The sequence below is a fragment of the Pinus tabuliformis genome, chromosome 4_1 (assembly GCF_031772625.1).
Source record: "Pinus tabuliformis cultivar Carrire ecotype Pingquan chromosome 4_1, CPIR1, whole genome shotgun sequence".
NCBI lineage: Eukaryota > Viridiplantae > Streptophyta > Pinopsida > Pinales > Pinaceae > Pinus > Pinus tabuliformis.
Genome location: NC_142303.1, coordinates 466,359,300 through 466,365,723, shown reverse-complemented (window position 1 = coordinate 466,365,723; position 6,424 = coordinate 466,359,300).

Here is a 6,424-nt window from a genome sequence, read left to right as displayed (position 1 = left end):
TTGAGCCACTCGAAGAAATCATCTTCGAAGAAGTGTCTAATTGGCCCCCCTCCAGTCTGAGGAACTAAGGAAGCCCATCGCCCCTGCCTTGGCTCTTGGGACCATCTAGGCCCAAACTCATCCGAGGCCTTAGCACAGGCACTCACTCAAGGAATAAGGATACAATAAGAGTACCATACCCAAACTCTCTTTGGGTCCGAGTCTTACAAGCTGTCAGTTCTGCCTTCACCTAGCGAAGAACTCCCTCGCACCAGTTGAATATCTGGGGCTGCAAACAATCAATGGCTAGTAACAACTGAGCTTTTGTAGCTACGTGCTGGCTCTTGGACCCCGCCAAGCACACAATCATCCAAAGAATGGCCCTCATAGGCCTAGTCCTGATCCGCTCAATGGGGACCCTGTTACTAACTAATCCACTGCCTGGCCTGCAATGAGTCTGGACCAACTCAAGGGTGGTTCGTGGATCTACTCTGCCACCGGTCAAGTTTACTCGTGGACCTCTGCACGATAAACCTGTAAGAAAGTAAATATCATCTCTTTCGATCGCAAGCTCATGATACCCGATCCTGAACACACCTTGTTGTTCATCCCATTGTTGGATAATCTAGCTGAGAAGTTCTTCTTGACCCTTCATCAGGTCAAATCTGGCATACTTCATCAAACTGCATCTATGCAAAGCAAGTAAGCATGCCGGATCATTAAGTAATTGTAGTTCTTCACTGTTGTGAGGTCTTTGCCTCCAAAGACTCACGCTGATGGCTCAAAACATCAAATCACCCATCAATTAGTTATTTTGTTGTTGAAAACCATAGGAAAACATGCATGGGGGTTTTGACTTGCGCCTTGGCAGCCTAACGCTGCTCCCCAAGGCCCACAGGGTGTGCTAACGCACCACTGTCGGTCATGAAGAGCGGTTAATGCTCCTCCTGCCCTAGGAGGGAGCGTTAGGCGCAACAAGCTAACTAGGGCTTGCCCAAAATAAAAAATTTCACCCCAAAAACAACTGAAAAAAGGTAATAGAATGCAAGATGAGGGTTAGACCATCTACTTGGAATAGATGGCGCGTCGAATGGTTGCCTGGATTGCTCATAATTTCTTGGTGAATATCTGCTCCTTTTTAACTCCAGAGCACTCTCACGGAACTCAAATGGTGAAAATGAAGGCTTCCAAACCTTCTTATAGTCACTCTAGAGGTATGACTCACCTTAGCTAGTCATTGAAATCGAATTTTTTCATTCCTATGTTGTTTATTATACACCATTTTGATATGTTGTCAATATTACTTATGCTTTGATGAAGATTTTAGTGTTGAATTGTAGAATTGACCATGTTTAACTCAATATGAGCGCCTTCTTTTATGTGATCTTTTCTCGCTCTTGAATGGAAAAATACCCGAGTTATCATCGTTGGGCTCGTAAAACTCCTACGACGATGATATGAGCGCTTTCTTTTTTGGGGCCTTTTCTCAGTCTTAAATTGAAAAATCCCCGAGTTTTTCCCTTCTTTGGGCTCATTAAATTTACGAAGAAGGCATCAACATTTCTTTAATCTCTTTTTCCTTGTTCATTAAACTAAAAAAAGATATATAGAGTTTTCTTCATTTGATTCTTTAAAATTTGATGAATATCTATTGAGTTTGTCTTCACGTGACTCATTAAAATATTGCTAAGAATATCGACTTTACTCTATCCCCTCGTATTCGTAACAAAATGAGGTAAACGTCTATTGAGCATAGGTTTATCACTTTATCTAGACTCAATAGACTAACTTACAGAAAAGGAACTGTGTCGGGTATACTATTAAACCTTTGTCGCATCCGGTTATCAACTATGACAAAGGGACCCCCCTGGAGTTGCTCTTTACGATCTTTTCAGACTCTCTAAATATGAAAAGACCACCGAGTTTACCCGTCTGGACTCGTTAAAATTAATCAGATGGGGAAAAATTGGACAACACAATGGCTCTATGTTTGTATTCGGAAAGATTTTTTTGGCAGCAGTCGTTCCTTTGAACATGGCACTCGCTCAACAAAACCTCCTTTTTATCTGCCTCTCGGATGAACCTTACCATCCTACGAGTTTAGCCTATATACTTCGATGTTCCTTCATCCCTGGATCCTAATACTTCTTGGTTTTCATGAGTCTAAAGTTGCCTGGTTAACCTTTGTGTCGTTCCTTCTATTGTTCAAGGAACTCTTTTATCCTTTGCTTCTTGTGTCGACCATCGCTCATATACTTCCACCATGCCCTTTGTTTGTTTGACCCTGTTGACCACTACCGGTCAACTACCCCTGCAGTACACCCCCTCTTTTCTTGGCAGAAAGGGGTAGCACCTGAACGACGTGTCCATGCCAGCCTGCAGTCATCAGCAGCTTGATCATTTTAATTGTAAACCCAGTCTGCATGTATGAATTGTAAATAATCTTAGCAGATATGAGTCGTTTATGTAAAATTGCCTAGGTGGACCTAACTTTCTAGTGATAATCTACATCCCGGAAAGTTTTTCGTCTCACCGATCTATGATCGGCAGAGTTTTCCTTCAGCCTGACCCCAAAGCCGGGATGCATTTTGTTATTAGAACTTTAGGAGAATCCTAGTGTGTTAATCTGCTAGATTATAGTTGTGTCGCAGAAACTGGGTGATTTATGAGGGTCTATGATAAAGGAGTTTTCCCCCTAAGATGTAAATTGTAAAAGTCATGATGTAATGTGTCTTGAGGGTTGGAAAATGTTTTAAATCCCCTCATGAGTCCTAAGTCCTAGGTCCTAGGTGATGTTTCCAAAGGCTTAGTTCGATGATCCATTTAAGAAAATAAATAAAATAATAAAATAAATAAAAAATTAAAAAATGAAATAAATAAAAAATTATAAAATAAAGCAAAAACCCTAAATAATAAAATAATAATATTTTGAGTGAATGCATGCAAAATATTATTTTTAATAATAAGTTAACAATTTCGACGGATGAGATTAAGAGATGTCTTGATCCTCATCGACGGTCGAGATCATTTCGACATGGATCACTCGAACTAGCCGTTGGGATCATTTCCTTTAAATAGTGTGCTAGGGGTCATTTCAGATGATATTGGATCTGTGAGTCTTGTACTGAAGGACTTCTCTTGTAATTTGTTTTCTGGTTAATAAAAGAAGACTTTGGGGTCCAAATCTTGCTGTTGTTACTCTTTGGAAGTGCTGTGAGCTAATTTAGTTTCTGCATATTTTATTTTTCAGCCATTAATAATAGCTTATTGTAGAGTATTGTGAGCACAGGTATCTTGTTCACTTGCTAGGGTTTGAGTGGTGTTAGGGTTTCTGAAGTAATGGCAGGTATCTCCATTACTTTTGGGATCTAGCAGCATTTTTGCCCTCTTTACTGATGGTTGTTCTGAGCTGTGCAGAAAACCCTTACCGAAGAAGATTGGTGGGCGTTTGGGGAAGTTCTCGGCTGAACCAGCCAACTCCCGCAATTATTTTTCTTGCTGAGCCCAGCTGGTTTTGATCCTGGGTCTATCATTCAGTTTATTTTCCTAATTTGCATGAGAGATTTTCTGAAGTTCTTCATAGTGAAAATCTGAAATTTTTGTTCTTTAAAATATTACTGCTATTATTGCTAAATTTGGCTGTTAAGGGGCCAAAATCTGTAAATTACTCAGCTTGATCTAGGGTTTCATTTTTTTTATATATTTACATAATATAGGGGTTTGCCCTTTTTCTTCAGCAGGTTACAGATTTCATGGTTTTCTCTGAGTCTTTCAAGGGTTTAATCAATTTTCTGGCTATTCCTCAGTATTTAATTTTGTTACAGGGACAATTTTTTCCTTTTGAAAGCAGATTTGCGTGGCCATCTCACACAGCGTTCAACATTCCTTCACGATGCCGTTTTTTCCCTGTACCTACGTATAGCAAAACACTGTCCCTCACAGCCTCCATCGGCCATTCAAAACCCACGCTATCTATCCCACGCTTATTCAGGTAGTCTCTCTCCCACGCAGTCGGCATTGAAATCACCAGCAAAATCGATTTATCTTGACAGCCCCGTCATATACGTTGCATAGCTGCCTGTTACCTGCTTGTTGCAGCCGTCAAAGCTTGCTGCGCTCATCAGTTGACTTCTCTGTCAATCGATCACATCATATTTGCATACAAACAAGGGTGATAAAAGTTAGACGCAGCATCGTTTCAAAAAAATCCGCAGAAATCCGCTGCCATCCGCGATGCATCTCAGGAAATCGTTTTGATTTTTACGGGCCAGGTATTTTCTTTGAAACGTTTGCGTATCATCGACTCAGCGTGAATGAAGTTTGAGTATTCATCCGGGTCACGAATTTTGGTGAGTCTGCAAATCGATTCAAAGCTTTGTCTCCGCCGTCAACTGTGTTCTGGTCGCTTGAATCCGTGTCACGAATTTCTCCCTTTAGCGGTCAGATTGGTATAGCGCCGGTGAGATTTTCCATCCGAACTCAGTCGAAATCGTCCATCAGAAATTGCTCAGGTAAAACCGATTTCATGTTTTTTACCCTCCGCCGTCGACTGTGCATTCATCGAAAATTTCGTTCATGTATCCCACACGTTTTTCTTCAGATTGCCGCCGTCTGGTGTCTGAGCCCTGCAGGCCTGCGGATTTAGCAACAAGCTAAGCCGTAAGGCAGAAAAAAAAAGAGAGGAAGCGTGTAGTGTTTCATTAGGCGTATTTTTGATTGTTTATTTTTTAGTTTCATGATATATGTATATGCGTAGTTACGTTTTGGGTTTTATTAGATTATTTTTTTAATATAGTTTTGTTATTTAGGGTTTAGTCATAGTTAAATTTTATCATTTTTAGATTTCAGTTTTATTTTAAATAGTTTGCTTTTTAGATTTTTTATTTAAAAAAAAAAAAAGAGAAAAGGAATTAAAGTTTTTTTTGTTTAGGATTAAAATTTTAATATTTTGATATTTTAATTCTATTAAATTTTTTAAGTTTTGGGTTTAGTTTAGATTTTTAGTTTCTTTTAAATTTACTTAAAAAAAAAAAATCATAAAAATTTCAAAATTTAAAAAAAAAAAAAAAAAAAAAATTGTAAAAAAATAAAAAAATAAAAAATTTTCAGCTGAGACTCAAATATTTGATGTGAAATGAATATTTTATCAATTTCTGCGAATCTGCTCATAAATGAAGCTGCATAAATATGATTAGCGTTTAGAATTTCGCAGGTTGTGTATCGAATTTCATCTTTCGAAGTTTGAATCGCTGGAGCATCATTTAAAAATCTTCTTTCGTTTTGATGAAAGATAGTCATTGTGTGTTTATCGAATATCTTGCTTTTGCTTGAGTCATTTGATGGTAAATGATTGTTTTTCCGCATCTTTTGATAGATAATTGTTCAGTCATCAATCCCATAAGGCACTGGTCCATTAATTCAACAAATCAATCTAGTGCTTGTTTCTTCGTGTCTTGCAACCCAGCTGGTTGACAATGGGTCTTCATCACCTCATAGGGTCTACCCCCCTTAGCCGCGGGAGACAGGCTTAAACGGAGAGATCGGGGATCAGAGTGACAGCCCCCGGTCTGAGCGTTGTCGTGTCAATCTGTGCGACAACAGACCCATTGCTCAAAATTTATCTTCAAAAACAATCATTCTTGTCCCATTTTGTGTCGACTGATGTAGGACACATTATTGCGTACCTTTCAACAGGTCTCTTGCTATCAACTTCAACACTCTATCTAGGAAGCAGATCCAGAGACATTAGGAACCTTGAGTGTTTGAGCATGGGTGTGCCACCTCTTCCCATGAGGGAGATACCGGCTCATATGCAGCGACACACAGTGGGTGTGCCTGAGCGATTTTTGGTTCCTCTTAAAGAGGTTAACTAGAATTGTTCTGAGTTATCATGAGCAATAGTCTTAGCAGTGGTATGGTATAGCCAGCGGGTGTCATAGCGAAGCTTAGTAAAGCCATTTTGTACTTACAAATATGAAGTTTTGGGAATTTTTGATGTAAAAAGACTGGACTCGATATAAATGTGTTTTTTTATTTTTTGTAATTTTTGAATTGTGTAAAATTTTACTTTCATGCATGTATCTATAATGAATGAGACAGATGCCAATCTGATACATAATTTGCTAACGAGTTAGCTCCTGTATTAAATTCTCGAGGAATGTGTTCATATGTAATAAACTCAAATTGACATTCCAAGAGTCGTACCCTTCAATAATGACGTAACAAGATTGGATTTCGAATATGATAATGATTTGTCAATTCAATAACAACTAGCTGAGAGTCTAACCTGACCATCAGATTGGAAATGTCCCGAGATGATGCTTCTTTAAGAAGTGCAATTATAGACATATACTCAACAATATTGTTGGTGGCAGTACCAAGAAAAACTCCCACGGAACTAAGTAGTTCTGACTCAAATGTGTAAATGACCCAAGGAGCTGATGCA